This window comes from Hippopotamus amphibius, chromosome 5, assembly GCF_030028045.1.
Source record: "Hippopotamus amphibius kiboko isolate mHipAmp2 chromosome 5, mHipAmp2.hap2, whole genome shotgun sequence".
Lineage (NCBI taxonomy): Eukaryota > Metazoa > Chordata > Mammalia > Artiodactyla > Hippopotamidae > Hippopotamus > Hippopotamus amphibius.
Window position 1 is genome coordinate 13,292,954 of NC_080190.1, and position 17,449 is coordinate 13,310,402.

General features: G+C 45.9%; 1 protein-coding gene across 4 annotated transcripts in view; it reads right to left on the reverse strand.

The window, feature by feature from the left end:
* Positions 1-17,449, reverse strand: part of GRK5 (G protein-coupled receptor kinase 5) — a 217,917-nt gene that overhangs the window by 175,018 nt on the left and 25,450 nt on the right. The window contains exon 2 of one of the 4 annotated variants that reach the window (XM_057734476.1): positions 2,670-2,762. The exons of the other annotated variants lie outside the window; for them this stretch is intronic. The gene's annotated coding sequence lies outside the window, so the exon portion shown is untranslated. The remainder of the gene's footprint in view (positions 1-2,669; positions 2,763-17,449) is intronic. 4 annotated transcript variants of the gene reach the window in all.

A 17,449-nucleotide genomic window follows, 5' to 3' on the forward strand; every position in this document is an offset into this window, starting at 1 on the left:
TGTTAAGAATCCGCCTGCCAATGCAGGGCACACAGGTTCAGTCCCTGGTCTGGGAAGATCCCACATGCCTCGGATCAACTAAGCCCATGAGCCACAACTACTGAAGCCCGCACACCTACAGCCCCGTGCTCCACAAGAGAAGACACCACACCAAGAAGCCCACACACCACAACGAAGAGTAGCCCCCACTCTTCACAACTAGAGAAAACCCGTGCACAGCAACAAAGACCCAAAACACAGAAAAAAAAAAAAAAGAAAGATTAAGGAAACTAAGGAGTAAAAAGCAGGGAGGACAGAGCCTAACATGTGTTAACATGAGCAGGGCCCTGAAAATTATAGGCAGGAGGGGAGTATTTTAAGACCAGACATATGTGCTTGATTCACAGAGGGAAGGCCCCTGGGTTCCTGGCAGGGAGCGTAAAATGGGTAAAGGGTGCTGCTTGTCCAAAGAGGCTACTCTGAGGCCCACTAGCCCAGCACAGAGAAGCACAAAAGGACGGAAGGCATCTCAGACTCTGCCTCTCAACTAGACACTGAGCGCCCTAGGACAGGTCTGCTCCTTCCTCTTTGGACCCTAAGATCCTATATAAATTATTGTTTGTGGTAACAGCAACAATTAATATTTAAGTGCTTGGTAGGGGCTAGGCTCTGTGCTAAACACATCCCATGCATCATCTCAATGGAGCCTCAATATTCTTCCCATTTTGCAGATGAGGAAACTGAGTATACAGTGGTGAAGGGAACTATTCAAGGTCAGACAGCTCTTAAGTGGTGTTCTCTTAAGCTCTTAAGGGGAAATTCAAACCCAGGTCATTTGACTCCAAAGAGGATCCCAGCCTCCACTCTTGACCTCCACTCAACTGCCTGCCAAAGGCATGTGGTTCTGCTTTCACCTCTTTCTTTTTGGTCCTGCCCTATCTTTCCCTTCAACAGCCCGAGCTACAAATCTGATAACTTCTCCCAGGCTTCCAGGCTTCCTGGTGGATCTCACTATGTTGTGGAGCTGGCTTACATGGGCACATGCCAATTACAAACAGCTTTTCCCATCTCCCTGTTGAGTGATGTCAGGTTGATAGCTTGAAATCAGCTATGGAGGCAATATTCACACCACAGAAAAGCAAATGCTACAAATCAGGACATTCCTCTTTCCAAAGAGCTGGTTGTTAAATGCTTACCAGCACACCTCTGACCTCACAGCTATACAAGTGGTCAAGCTCTGTCTGGCCTCTTGCTCAAAAGGCCTCTGTTGAAGCTGTAGACTCAAACCTAAAATTGCTCTTTCTGTCTGATCAAGATTTGAATTCCAAAATCCAACAGTGAAAACTGAAGACCAAAGAGACACATCACACCATGACTGCTGAGGGTAGCCCTGGCCACCAGGAAAAGGGAGTGGGCACGATTAGTGAATAACTATCGTTTTGGTCTACCCAGGGCCCTTCTCTCTGCCGAAGGGCTGTCCTGCCCCCACCTACTATGCTATGCTACCAGTCAGGGCCCTGCCACCTGTATATGACTTACAGAACCCCTAACCCCTGTTCACAAGTGTGAACACAAAACCCAAGCAAGGCTGATCAGCATGCTTTAATGACGTTTGATATATTGGTGCTGGCACAGGGAGTCTTTCTTTGGGCAGAGGGCAAACCTTAAAGACACAGAGCAACTGACCATCATTCCCATGTTGGGGAAAGAGATGAGCTGTGTCAGGAAAGAAAGAGGCCAACACTCCAAGAGGAGCAGAGCCAAGAGCTTTGGAAGTGGGGAGACAGGAAACAGAGAGGGAAAATCATCAGATGACATCATTTGAGCCCCACCCAGGATAAAATCAAACTAAACAAAATGCCCGGGGGTGATATGTTTGCTGTTTGTTTCCGCTTAAGCTAGTTGGAGTTGAGTTCTATCACCTGAAATGGAAAGAGATGTACCTAATCACAGTCATCTTGCTGAAATTCAGAAGAACCAGGCTGCAAAAGGACACGTAGCCAAGTTGAAAACACCAATGACAGCACGTAAGCAGTGCATTTTGATAACAAACATAGAGCACGTGACATTTGAGAAAAGCAATGTGTCTCTCTCTGATGTGTGTCCCGCCACCTCTCTTAGAATGTGTGTTACAGAAAAAGGAAGGTCCCACAATTAGTAATCAACCAGGTTTTAAATACTTGGGGGACAGAGGGGAACAGAAGCGGACAAGAAGTAAAGATTGTAGAGGAAAAGCTAAGAGCATGATGGAAAAGAGACTTAATTTCCTTCTTAGCCAAGCACTCAGACTTTTAAATTAGAAAAGTTTAAGAACTGCCTATTCCTGTTTCCCAAACTGACGGGTCTATAGAACAATATTCTAGGAAATGCCAAGAAAGAGATGGTCCATTAAAAAAAAAAAAAGTGAGATTCCATGTCCAAATAATTTTCCAAAACCTGATTTATATAGTGAAAAAGAATATTTTATTCCTCTGCAAGACTTCTCAGAGCCTTTGCTATAAGAATGTGCATTGAGAATATCCCAGAAGAAGCTATAGTAAGCAATATTTCCCAAAATATTTGACCACAGAATCTTTTTTCTTGGATACACCTATTAACATTTCCTGCAATGGTGTTTCAGAGAACACTTGTAAAATGCAGATCTAATCAAAACTCCATATTTACAGAGAAGGAAAACAATGGCCAGTTACCTGCTAAGAGTCACAAAGCAAGCAGATTGGTGGCATAGCTTGTGTAAGAATCATGGTTCCGTGACTCCCTGTGCAATGCTCCTTGAAGCTCCGCTATAATGACACCAAAAGAATTTTAGTCAGGTGTCTGTCAGTCATTTCCTAAAGCCAAGACAAAGTAACAGTAAAACAAAACTTTAAGACATTCACATGTAATCTTGAGGTGATACAGAACCTAATTTGGTCCTGACTTTAAAAATGCACACTTAAGAGCTTCCCTGGTGGCACAGTGGTTAAGAATCCACCTGCCAATGCAGGGGACACGGGTTCGATCTCTGGTCCGGGAAGATCCCACATGCTGAGGAGCAGCTAAGCCCATGCACCACAACTACTGAGCCTGTGCTCTAGAGCCCACAAGTCACAACTACTGAGCCCTTGTGCCACAACTACTGAAGTCCTCGTGCCTAGAGCCTGTGCTCTGCAACAAGAGAAGCCACCACAATAAGAAGCCCTAGCACCGCAACGAAGAGTAGCCCCTACTCACCGCAACTAGAGAAAGCCCGCACGGAGCAACGAAGACCCAATGCAGCAAATAAATAATTTTTACAACAAAGAAAAAGAAAAAAAAAGAAATGCACACGTAAGCTGCTGTCAGGAACATAACTTGTACTTCCAAATTCCAAGAGACAACTTTAGCCCTACTTTCTGGTGGGCCGACCAGCTGCCAAGTATCTCCATGTGTGAGGGTGGAAATCAGTAACTCATACACAGACATCTGACAACACAAAATAGGGGTAGTACAAAGGTCAGAGTGAGTTACAGAATTAAAGAGAACTTCTGAGAATAAAATGTAAATATGTCAAAGGAGGTTCATAACAGAATCATATAAAAAAAAAATCACTGGGTCAATTTTAACTTCATTGCCTAAAATGATGGTATTTCCAATTCTTGAAGCAGATGGGGGGAAGAAAAAGAGTTTAAAAGATCCAGAATCAGAATCAGGAAGATTGTGGATCAGAGATTAATTAGCTTTTTAAAAAACTGACCTCTGGGAAAGGTTATATCACATCACATTATATGCTAGAGAAAAAGTCAAAGCTGCTTCTTGGCCCATGGTCTGGAACTGTGCTGCCCAGTACAGCAGCCACTAGCCACTATTTGAGTTTGAATATTAATTAATTAAAATTAAGCTGGGCTTCCTAGGTGGCACAGTGGTTAAGAATCCACCTGCCAATGCAAGGGACACGGGTTCGATCCCTGCACCAGGAAGATCCCACATGCCGTGGAGCAACTAAGCTCGTCTGCCACAACTATTGAGCCTGCACTTTAGAGCCCGTGAGCCACAACTATTGAGCCCATGTACCTCAACTACTGAAGCCCATGTGCCTAGAGCCCATGCTATGGAACAAGAGAAGCCACGACAATAAGGAGCCCGCGCACCACAACAAAGAGTAGCCCCCGCTGACCACAACTAGAGAAAGTTGCATGCAGCAACGAAGACCCAACACAGCCAATAAATAAATAAATAAATTTAAAAAAAATAAACAAAAACTAAAAATTAAATTAAGCTAAATTAACATTTCAATTCCTCAGTAGCACCAGCCACATTTCCGGTGCTCAACAGCATCCCTTGACTGTCACAGGTTCGCCTGACTTCCAAATGCCCTTCACCTGTGGCTCTGTCTGCCAAAGCCAGCTGTCCCTACACACGAGGCAGCTGCAAGTGCTGTGAACAAGACCCCAAGCAGTAGGCCCTCGGCCAGTGACAAGGGAGACGGTTTACAGAACCCAGCTGCACGGCCCCTTGGGTGGGAGAGACCCTGGGTGTGTGTTCTGTAGTGGTTCTCAGAGTTCCCAGTGAGACAGAGCATGAGCTGCCCTGAATGGTAAAATGCTTGATCAGACACCCTTCTGGGGCTTCCTTTGTTTTCCTCTCACTTCTCCACTGCCTTGCTGGTGTTTCCTGAGACCATCCCCCAAATAAATCAGTTACACTCAAATCATTGCCTCAGAGGCTACCTCTGCGGGAATCTGAACTGAAACAGGCAAGGTAAACAGAGCAGGTCTTTGTACCCTGCAACGAAAAAAGCCAAGCATATATTGGCTCTGATCAATTTAGAGACTAGAATGTAATAGAAAACAATGAACGTTCATACATCACTGATGAGAATGCAAAATGCTACAGCTCTTTGGGAAACAGCTTGGGAGTTTCTTATGAAGTTAAACATACACTTACCATATGACCCAGCAATCCCACTCCTAGATATTTACCCAAGGGAAGTGAAAACTTATGTTCACACAAAAAGCTGTTCATGAATGTTTATAGTGGCTTTAACCATCGTCGCCAAAACTTGGAAACAACCCAAATGTCCTTCAACTGGGGACCAGATAAACAAACAATGGAATACTACTCAGAAATAAAAGGGAACGGACACACATGGCAACACAGTGAATCCAAAGTCATTATGCGAAGTGAAAGAAGCCAGACTCAAGAGGCTACATTCTGTGTGATTTCACTTATATGATGTTCTTGTAACCACAAGACATAGGGAAAGAAAATAAATCCGGGGTTGCCAAAGCTGGGGGTGGGGGAGGGGGTGACTATGAAGGAATCTGGGGGAATTTCAGGGGGTGATTAAAATCTTCTTGGTTGCGGTAGTAGTTACATGACTATGTATTTGTTAAAATGTACAGACCTATGCACTTTAAAAAGGTAAATTTTATATCTTAATGAAATAAAAGGGGAAAGTAAAAGATAATAAAGTTGTGTTGTAATCCATCTTCACGGCAGCCCAGGTGAGATGTAAATAAAGACTTGCAGCCCAGTTGGCCAGGCAGCCCAGCCCACCTACAGCATCATCGCTTCATCCATGGACTCAGCCACTCTGCCCCAACACTCTCAAGATATGACGTACTCCCACCTGTAACAGTGCCCCTGGGGGAGTCATGTGAGATTTGGAGAGTCAGGGGAGACGACATTCCCCTTCCCGATTCAGAAACACTGCTTTAGCTTCTCCTTAGGGCCGCTGTAGCCAGCTTACCAGGGGAGAATGCTGACCACGGTTTTCCATTAGACAAATTAGAAACAACTTCCAAACGATCACCAGAGAACACAAGGAGACATCAGCGGCTGTGATTAGAGCTAAAATGAAAGGGGCATCAACAGATACATAAATGAAATGTGTTACATCCACCCAACAGAATATCACTCGGCCACCAAAAGGAATGCAGTACTGATACCTGCTACCACATGGATGAACCTGGAAAATGTTATACTAAGTGAAAGAAGCCCAACACGAAAGGCCACATACTTGATGATCGATTTACGTGAAATGCCCAGCAAGAGAGGGCACAGATTAGAGGTTGCCAGGAGCTGCAACAGGGGCAAATGGAGGATGACTGCTCACAGGTGCGGGGCTTCTTTTGAGGATGAAGCTGTTTTGGAATTAGATAGTGTTGATGGTTGCACAACATTGTGAATACCCTAAATGTATACGTTGGTGAATTTTATGGTATGTGAATTATATCTCAGTTTTTTTAAAAAAGGAAATACACATTACTAGTAAGAAAAAAATATCAAATTGTACACTTTAAATATACGCAGTTTATTGTGTATCAATTGTATCTCAATAAAAGTTTTTAAAAAAAAAAAAAAGGAAAGAAAAGAAAAGAAAAGAAAGGTGCCCCAAGGCCAAACACTCCCTACCAGAGACACAGCCACTGTCCCAGGGTCCAAGGAAAACGGCTCAGAAGGCAAGGGCAAGGGTTGGAGTGGGAATGGGGACGAGTGCGGGGTGCTGTGGCCCAGTGCCACCTCCCCAGACCCACGGGCCTCGACCCGGCCATACCAACCTCAGGCAAGTTCCCTAAATCCTCTGAACCGAAGCGACTGTCTGCAAAGAGCAGAGGGGAACCAGAGAAGGGCGGGTGGGGGCTGGGGGTGACCACAACTCCTGGAGCTGGGTTTCTGCTTCCGCTTGCATCTCATGTGCAGCGTCTCACTCACGGCTGTTTTCCCCACTCGACTCTGAACCCCCTGGACACAAGGACCAGGTCTGCCTTGCTCACTACTATGCCCCCAGTCCCTGGAGCGTGTGTGACACTCAGAGTGACCGAACGAATGAGACCGGAGGAGATTAAAGTCCTATCTAAAACTTGTCACAGTAAACTGGAGACTAAAGTAGTACCGAACAGACAAAACCTTTTCCTGGGTCTCAAGAGACAGGATTTAAGTTCTCGTTGTGCCACCCTGGGTGGGTCGTGGGTCTTCTCTGGCCTTCAGTTTCCTCTTCCTTTAAAAAGAGCTGTTTGATGAATGGATAAAAAAAGATGCGGCACATATACACGATGGAATATTATATTACTCAGCTGTAAAAAGCAAGGAAACTGGGACATTTCTAGAGACATGGATGGACTTGGAGACTGTCATACAGAGTGAAATGAGTCAGAAAGAGAAAAACAAATACAGTATATTAACACATATATGCGGACTATAGAAAAATGGTACAAATCAACCGGTTTGCAAGGTGGAAACAGAGACACAGATGTAGAGAACAAACATACAGACACCAAGTGGGGAAAGCGGGGAGGGTTGGGAGGGAATGAACTGGGAGACTGGGATACCAAATTGTACACTCTAAATATATGCAGTTTATTGTATGTTAGCTGTATCTCAATAAAAGTTCTAAAAAAAAAAAAAAGAGTTGTTTGGCCAAGATGACCTTTCAGCACCTCCCCCAAACTGAAGCACTGTATGATTCTGAAAGCATTTTTTCCAAGGCGCTTAGAATTAAGACAGTGCCTTTGCAGAGGGACGGTCACCAGCCCAGAAGGCCCTGTGTGTGCCTCATCCTTTCTGGTTAAGGTTTGGTTTAGTCTAAAGGCAAGAGTCAGAGAAGACACATCAGCCCCATTGACTAAGCATAATATTTTCCATCAGGTGTCACAGCATTCTGTACTTTCTCCTTTTCCCAAAGGGACTCCCAAAAACTGTCCACACGAGCATCTGAAAATAAATATGTCCTGTGAAAAATCATGCACACACGCACACACACACATCCCCCCTGGGGCAAAGAACTGCCAAGAGCCCAAACACGAAAAACCCTCTGGGCCCCCCTCCCCCAGGCCAAGCTCCAGGAGGCGTATCCAGGAGATGCTGCATTTTTCTAGAATTGTGTCATTATTCACAAAGAAGTTCACTCTCAGGCCTCGCATCCACCCTAAACCTGTTGGGCTGCCCAGAGCCACAGTGAAGAAAGAGCTGGCCACTTGCACCATTTTTATGATGAGCTATGACCTCCAAACAAGCTGGGTGTGTGCCAGGGACGGAGCCGGGCCGCTGGTCCAGCCTCGGAGAGGCCGTGCATCGCACATCAGGGACCAGGCTCATGCAGAGCTTGGATTCAGTCAACGGGGCACAAAAAACAAAGCAGCTGCGTTGAGACTCCAAGCTCCCAGTTAAAGGGGGAACAACAGGGGCAGGCTTGTCCCTCTGCTCCACAGGCCTCCCGCAGGCAGGGTCCAGGGGGCTGTGGAGACCACCACACCAGGAGCAGCAGACATCAGCAATCTAGCGTGACCTATTTTCTAATGCAACCCAGAACCCGAGACAGTTCATGGCTGCCCCAATCCCCCACGCTCTTCCTTGGGATTTGGAGATTCCACCAAGGGCCAAGGTGATCCACTCTACTACTGAGCTCTGCCACTGAGCTCAGAGGGGCACTGGGTGGTGTGGACACCACTGCGTCGTCCCTGGGCTGTCACCACCGAGCCATCTTCAGGCTCAGAAGGACATGGCAGCGGCACTCCCTCATCAGCAGGTTAGTACAGCCAGGGTCTGAAACCAGCCTGGAGCAATGAGACAGTCCAGGAAAGCCAGGCCAGCATCCCCTACTGTGCGTGGGAAAAGGCCTTCGCAGTCCACACTGACCTTGACCCTTGCCCTCCAGTGTTCATCACTTTCCCTGAAAACTCCTGGCCTTTGGGACACTTGATTTACTGGCTCCAGGGGAAGAGGAAGACTTACTAGAGAAATAAATCTAGGCAAGTTCCAAAGTTCAAATCTTCAACCATGGCCTCATCTCTCAATTTCTTCAAGAAAGAGAAATGCTATTTATTGGGGTCTCCTCTAAGACCTCATGAACATGAGGCAAAAACCAATGAATGACCCCCAATCCCCTCACTGAACCCCACTAGTCAGGAACTCACAGCTAAAAGCAAATTCAGGAAGGCCACAATTCCACCTCTTAACAATCCCACTTTTGCCTACAAGTCAAGAGAAAAATAGAAATGAAGAATGTTCTACAGGAACACAGGAAGGCGGCTTTACGGGAAACATGAGGACAGAAGGAGGACTCTATTTGCCTAAGGTCACACTGCTACTTGGGGTAGAATGGAAACTAAACTCAGGCCTCGTGACTCCTGGACCAGTGCTCTTCCCCCAGTGCCCCAGTGTAGCCGCTGCGCCCAGTTCTTGGTGCTCTGGGGGCGGGTGGAGCCACACGTCCCAGAGAGAGGCACTCATAGAACCTCCTAGCCCTCCGCCCTAGGAAAGGGCTGCGCTCCTGCTCACTGGGATCCAGCTGAGCCTCTCCCGGGAGTTTCACCATCTCTGCCCTCAGATGCCAAAAGGGGAAACAGCAGGGCAGCTCTCTGTTTGTCACAGGCCTGGGCTGCTGGGGATCAGAGCATGCTGATCTATCAGCTGCCCCTGCCATCAGGACCAGAGGCTGGGGTGCCAGGCTCCACCCCACACCACCCGGATGGTTTCCGGTCCACACGCCTGTCTCCAAGACGGTCTTGCTACTCACACACCTGCCCGTTAGCACACCCTGCAGCACTAGCAGAGACAGGGACCTGCCAGGGAGAGTGCTGGCTGCAGCACTTCAAGCGACATGCCTTATGCCAGGTCCCCAGACCCGGGCTGAGCTTGGCACACCTGTCCCGATGTAGCAATAGCTCAAGGCAGTAAGGGTGGGATGGAGAAAAGAAAACAAGCTCTCATTCGTGGGAGAGCTGCAAGTGGGAGATGCACAGGGCAAAGGAGCAGGATGCAAGTTCAAGACCACCAAGCTCAAGGACAGTGGCTCTCAACACTGGGACATCGGCAGTGTCTGGAGTCATTTGGGGTTGTCATAACTACAGGGGTGCTAGCGGCATCTAGGGATGCTGTTAAACCCCCTCCAGTGCACAGGACAGCCCCCGCTACAAAGGATTACCTGGCCCCAGATGTCAACAGTGTTCACGCTGACAAACCCGGCTTTAGGCACATACCTTCTGGAAGAAGGCTTTTTCTTTTACCTCCTTTCCCCCAGGCCCTTTCCATCATCGCTGTATAAGACAGCAAGAAAATAACACGGGAGCCTGACAATTACAACTTCAGATGAACGTTCAGAGCCTGTCAGAATGGAAGTTTGGGCTTTTCATTTGCTCTCATGAGTATCTTCCTGAACTGCAGGAAGGAAGGCCAACCTTTGAGAGGATAACTCAGAGCAGAGGCAGCTCCAAGAGGAAGTTCTCAGTATGTTCTTAAAAAGTTTAAGCATCACAGAAAGGCCTTGGGGATGCCATAAACATCCAATGTGTGCTGCCTTTTTCATTTGATTAAATAAGCAGCCCTCTGATAGGGGCTTTCGGATATGGCCTGCTTTTTTGTTTTAATGTGGTTTTAATTGGGATCGTGGCTCTTCAATCTTTCAGGAAATTCTGTCAAATGTTTCACATTCCTCATAGAGAACAACTGTCTGTGCAGGTTAAGATCTCAAGTTTTAAATTGTGGGGCCAGTGGCGTTTTGTTGTTTCTTAATGTCGGTATGAGGGGAAAAAAAAGTGAAGAAGGAAAGAATGCAAATGTTCGTCATTGAAAACACACACAAAACCAGAAACATTCTTCCCCTCATGCACAAGGTCAAGCATATCTGGGTAAATTTGCTTCATGTTTTGCAGACGCGCTAATGGAACATGAGAAATGCTATTGCAAAGGCCTTTGACAGGAGCGCCGGGAGATGCCTAAAAATAGACATTTCACCCAAAGAAGGGTTATCTATTAGAACTGCATCATTCCCAGCGTGACTGAGCAGCACAGACTGTGACACCGGGGCATGAAAAATATAGTAACGTATGCTCTGACAAATTCTCTTTACTTAGAACGAGAGGAGATAAACTCGGCTGTGACTAAGCCACTCCCTTTGAAGCTCACTGCCAATTTTCCACGTAGCTCGTACCCAGTTATCAAGATACTGATTTGGGAAAGTGAGGGGTGAGGATGTGGTGTCTGACATCTTATCCCTTCCTGGAAGTAAGGGAGTGGCACTGAAAGTTTTGTGGCCCTCGAGCAAGTTGATTTCTCTGAGCCCCTCAGTTTTCATCTGCAAAACAGAGGTGGCTGTGAAAACTAGTAATGAGGATGTACAGTCCCAGGGCTCAGCACAGAGGAGGCCCTCACTCAACAGCTGTGAGCGTGTGCTGATGGGAGGAGGCAGCCTTCCAGGCAGGGTTGGCCTAGAGGTCTGAGCACAGCACTCGGAGGGGAAATTCTGCCTCTCAAGACTCTGTTTGGAGCCCGAAAGGACCCAACTCTTCTCAGGCCCAGTTTTTTACTTACTCTGTGAGGCCCTATCCAGCATGGTCATGAATGCGGGACAGCAGGGACTCCTGGGAGCAAAACCTGGTAAAGCTGTTCTGGGAAGCAATTTGGTAGCACTTATCAACATCCCTGCACCATCAAGTCCACTTCTGGTGTCTGCAATGTGCCTGCACGTGTGCACAGAGCTACAATAATGATAACAACGGTTATGCTATAATAGTAGCCAACCTTTATGAAGCATTTAAAAAGTTCTAAATGTCTTACGTGTAATTTATACACATACATTTGACACATTATAATCTGGTATATCCTACATGTGATATTTATTTGATATAGATAAGCAACTTCACCCTACAAAGTACGTCTTGCTGGGTTTTTTTTTTAACTATAGTTGAACAACATAGGTTTTATTATTATCTTTATTTTACAGAAAAGAGAGTGGAGACATGGAGAGCTTAGTAACTTGCCCTAGGTCAGGGGTCAGCAAATGTTTTCAGTAAGAGGCCAGATGGTAAATATTTTAGGTTTACCAGATGGCTGCTGTCACAACTCTACAACTCTGCTGTTGTGGCATGAAAGCAGCCCCAGACAACAGGTAAACAAAGAAGCATGGCTGTATTCCAACAAGACTTTATTTATGGACACTGAATTTTCAATCTCATAATTTCCATATATTAGGAAATATGTAACTTTTGATTTTTTTTTCCACCCACTTAAAAATAAGGAAATCATTCTTGCCTCATGGGCCATACAAAAACGTGAGGAGGGTGGATTTGGCCAGAGGGCTGAAGTTTGCCAACCACACCCCGGGTCGTATGCCCCCGTTCCCCCATTCCTCAAGTGAAGTCCCATTTCAAAGCCAGGCAGTCTAGCTCCAGAAGTCAGTCGTGATCTCATGCTATCATTACTTCATCTAACAGCAAAAAGAATAGATAAACGGTTCAATAAGTTACGCATGCATATTATGCGATATGCTACAGCACTAAAAAGTCACGTACACACGGACTGACCGGCAGCAGATCTGGACGTGTGGAGTGAAGAAAGCAAGTTGTCCATCAATATACACATCATGACCCTCTATGTGTATTAAAAATAAAAGTAATTGTGTATATTGTGTATATGTAAATACATATGTATTTACAAATACAATGCAAATACAAATGTATATATGTAAATATACATTTGTGGACATATAAACAGTGAACATAAAGAAACAGGTCTAGAAAGAAAAAGAAACCTTCACGGCCAGGGAGGGTGGTGGCTTGGTGGAGGTGAGGGGAGTTTTGAGCTCTCCTATGTATGTATGCTGCTCTATAATTTGAAATTTTTACATCCCAAATGCATCCTTCTATTCCTTGTATAATAAAAGGAAAAAAAAATTGAGGTCCTAGTCACAAGGCACTACTACCAACATACTTTGAGCTCTCTGAGTAGTTTCCATGTACTTGGATCTAAACAAAAGCTGGTTATAATTAATTACCGAAGGACAAAGACATTCTTTCCAGAAGGGAAAACTAACAAGCCAGCAAAGGTGGCATAAACTATAGTAAGTAAACACAGCTATGTCTCTCTCTATCAATAGTGATTTTTTTTAATTGCACATGTGTACAACCTAACCTTCTCTAGACACCATTAACCTTCAAACCAAGGATGTCGGTTGTAAACAAAGCCATCAAGGTTTTCATCGGGTGTGTGATAGTCCAGGCCTAGCTTTCTTGCCTGCATAAACTTTAATTTATTAAGTTATTTTGGTTTGCTCCACTGGCATGAGCACAGCTAAAGGGGGAGTCATTGACTGGGGAAATGAGATTTCCCTCAGTGCCAATTTTTAAATCCAGCCTCCAGGTCATCTTATTTTTTGGATGCTTCCCACAGTCACATTTTTGTTTGTTTTACATGAAAGAGCACATTCCCTTTCCCCAAGCCAGGTTTACCATTTTCCATTGCTCTTATTAAACGCATCTTACTCAAATAGAATGTTCTCAGAGGTTTCTGCCTTTCACTGGCCTGGGGAGGAGGCCTGGAGTGGATGCCCCAGGACGGTCACACAGACCCCCGAACTCCACGTTGCCTCTGGGCACCATGCAATCACATCTGCAGAACATAAGAAGGTCCAAGATCCCACTCTGACCCCAGGACCCCAGACACTCCTCCTCCAGAACGGACCCCCATGGGGCCCTCAGCCAGTCCCTCTGTGCCCATTAAAACAGCAGCTGCCAAAGCAGAGTTGGATGGTGCTACAATGCAAACCTGGGAGGATCCCGGTCCTTCTCAGGGGACATTTCCATCAGAGCTGTAAGGGCCTTCCACTGACCAATCAATGAATGCTGTTTAATCCTGAACAACATCTGGCTTGGAGGATCCAGGAGGAAGCTTTAAGCCTCAACTAGGGGGCCTCCCTGGTGGCGCAGTGGTTAAGAATCCGCCTGCCAATGCAGGGAACACGGGTTCGAGCCCTGGTCCGGGAAGATCCCACATGCTAAGGAACAACTAAGCCCGTGTGCCACAACTACCTGTGTTCTAGAGCCCATGAGCCACAACTACTGAGCCCACGTGACGCAACTACTGAAGCCTGCGCGCTTAGAGCCTGTGCTCCGCAACAAGAGAAGTCACTGCAATAAGAAGCCCCTGCATCACAATAAAGAGTAGCCCCCACTCTCTGCAACTACAGAAAGCCCGCACGCAGCAACGAAGGCTCAATGCAGCCAATAAATAAAAAATAATTTTAAAAATAATAATGTTAAAAAACAACAAAACAAAACCCTCAGCTAGACATACCACGCTAGTCCCAAATCCATGATACAACTGCACGAATTGCTAAAACTGGCAAGACAAAGCTATCCTAGCCAGCGTCTGAACCCAGCCAGCCGTCTTGCGGCCTTCAGACGCCATCTCCTCGATGTGGCCACGACTTTTTTCCTCAGTTGACTGATTTGTGATGGGACATCACTTGCCTCTTTGAACAGCGCAATTCTAATTCCTTGCTTTTGCGATGGGATCAATTTTATGTTTTCCAAATGCTTTCCCACCACCTTAGGAACAGAAAATAAACTGTTATACAATCTACTTTAGATATATAGTTTTTTTTTAATGATATCTACCCTTTGACTTTTTTTTTTAAACACACATACACCCCAACTTTCATTGCAGCACTATTTTTTTAATTTAGCCGTGCCGGGTCTTAGTTGCAGTATGCGGTATCTTTGTTACGGCATTTGAACTCTTACTTGTGGCATGTGGGATCTAATTCCCTGACCAGGGAGGGAATCCGGGCCCTCGGCATTGGGAACGTGGAGTCTTAGCCACTGGAGCACCAGGGAAGTCCCTACCCTCTCACACTTTTAAGTGCACAATACAGTATTGATAACTACAGGCACAATGTGTATAGCAGAGGTGTAGAATTATTCTTCTTGCATAACTGAAACTCTATACCTGTTAAACAGCAACCCCACATGGCCCTCCTCCCTCCAGCTCCTGGTAACCATTCTACTTTCTGCTTCTATCAGTTTGACTATTTCAGCTTCCTCACGTAAGTGGAATCATACAGTGTTCGTCCTTCTGTGAAGGGTTTATTTCACGTAGCATAACATTCTCAAGATTCTCACACATGGCAGGATTTTCTTCTTTTTTCAAGCTGAATAATATTCCTGGTGTGTGCGTGCGTGCGTGCGTGCATGCGTGCGTGCGCACGCCCCACATTTTCTTAATCCTTTCATTTGTCGAAGGACATTTAGGTTGTTTCCATCTCTTGCCTGCTGTGAATAATGCTGCAGTGAACATGCGTGTGCAAACATCTCTTTGAGACCCTGATTTCAATTCTTTATGATAAAAACCCAGAAGTGGAATTGCTATCATATGGTAGTTCTATTTTTAATTTTTTGAGGACCCTCCATACTGTTTCCCACAGCAGCGGCACCATTTTACACTCCCATTAACAGCGCACAAGGGTTCCACTTTCTCCACATCCTTGCCAACACTTGTTTTTTTGTTGTTGTTTGTTTTTTTGGCTAATGGCCGTCCTAACGGGCATGAAGTATTATCTCACTGTGCTTCTGACTTGCATTCCCTTGGTTGATTACAGAGGTTGAGTATCTTTTCATATACCTGTCCGCCACTAGTGTGTCTTCTTTGGAGAAATGTCTACTCGGGTCCTTTGCCCTTTTTTTAATTGGGTTATTTGGTCTTTTGTTATTGAGTTCTAGGAGTCCCTTATTTGGGGGCAGGGATATTAATCCCTTATCAGGCATGTGGTTTGCAAATATACAGTTTACTTTAGAGCAGTGTCTTATGGCCTACTAGAATATACGATTTTCAGACACCTATATCAAGAGTCAGCAAGATAATGGCTGTGGGCCAAATCTGGCCCAACACCAAATTTAAAGATCAAGTTTTACTGACATACAGCCACGTCCATTTGTTTAAGTATAGGCTATAGCTGCTTTCAAGTTACCATGGTCGAGTTCAGCAGTTCCACAGAGACCACATAGTCCACAAGCCTAAAATATTTACTATCTGCCCTTTTCAGAAAAAGTTTGCTAAACCCTGGTATACAGGATCAAGGCTTAAAAGCATTTGTCTATTTTGGCCCCAGTCATAATGTGACAGGAAGGACAATTCTGAGTCAGACTATTTTGTTTAAACACTGATCTTTGTGACTGGAAACAACTTTAAAATCCAAGCTCCTACGACCCAGGAACATATTACTGATGAGTCTCCGGTGCTACCAGGAGGTGTCTATTCTTAACATGGTTGGGGGGACAGTCGTGGTTTTCTCTTTGTGGTCCTCCTTGCTCCCCTTCTCCAACAGCCATTCAACCTGACCCCCTGCCATCATTCTTTCCCTCCACTCCAGCCATCGGACAGGCAAGTGACATCGTGCTACCAAAAAGTGTATTTTCCAGGACTTTCCAGCTGGTTTTCAGAAAAGATGCTCTCTTTGCACTGGGGTTGCTAAGAGAGCTGCTACGGGACCCCCTGAGAAGCCAAGAATTAAGTGGAGGAGAGACCAGCAGAGCTGAGAGAGACAGGAAGAACCCCAGGGACACTGTTTGAATCCTGGATCCAGAAATCCAGCAAAACCCTAGATTCTCAGACACATGAGGTCATAAATTTTCATTTTTGTTGAAGCTAGTTAGATATTCGTTTCTGTCCCTGGCTATCCAAGGATTTCTGAGTACTGCAGTTGTGATCTTTTCTTGTTCTACTGCTTGCAGTTGAGTTCATATATTATTTTCCATGTTTCTCTATTATCTTAATAATTTTCACCCTTAATGGGTATATAACCCATTAGATGGGACAGATCTGACCTGGCTACCCAGCCTACTGATACAACGCAGACCCCACAGTCCTGCCTCGGCAAATCTTGCACGCAGCAGACCCAACCGGCAGGGCACCACGATGCCATGGGCAGCCCTTGTCATGCAGGGGACCACCTCCAGCCAGCCAGGTACCCACCTCACCAAGAAGCCCAGGTATGGCCAGGCTGGCACCAACGCTAGCAAGACTATCTTCCCAGTGTCAATAAGATACAGCTTGCGGGTGTTTAGCTATGCAAGCCCTACACCAACCCTTCCCCTGCCTAGATCTCGTCCCTCACAGCCAAGACTCCACGCTGTTGGATTTCCCACTTAGCAGTAAAACTTTCCCACTTAGTGCTCAATCTTTGGTCTCTTAGCCTTTATTTGTTTTCCTTAACAGGGTGTAAGTTGCTTGTGTTATTTGCAAGGTTTTCCCTCAAGGAGGCAAGTTCCAGATCAAGGCAGAAACCATGTCTGCCAGGCCACCCCAATCGCCCCGGTGCCTGGAACCACAGCAGGGCTCAGTGCCTATTTGTTGGATGGGTAAATTAAATGAATGAATGAGTATATCCTAAGTGTCAGCCATGGCACCATTTTTCACAATCATAACACTGCCTCTTTCTACAGCTATGCCAGCTTCATCCTGGCAAAAGACATTCCCAGAGAAGTTTGTGGTCAGCAGTGTGGGACAGAACTGAAGAAAGACCCATGTTAGGAAAAGCTGCATTTTGGCGAAGCCTCATTGGACCTGTCAGCTGCTGACAGGGCTGGGAAGAGAGTGCACCATAGGCCATCTGTCACGTGTCCCTAACGCGAAATTGCTAGAGGGTTACTACTTCCTCTTGCCCACAGGAATCAGCCCTCCTTGTGACCACAAGTGGACTACAGGTCAACCCCTCACGTTGACATGGCCCACCCCA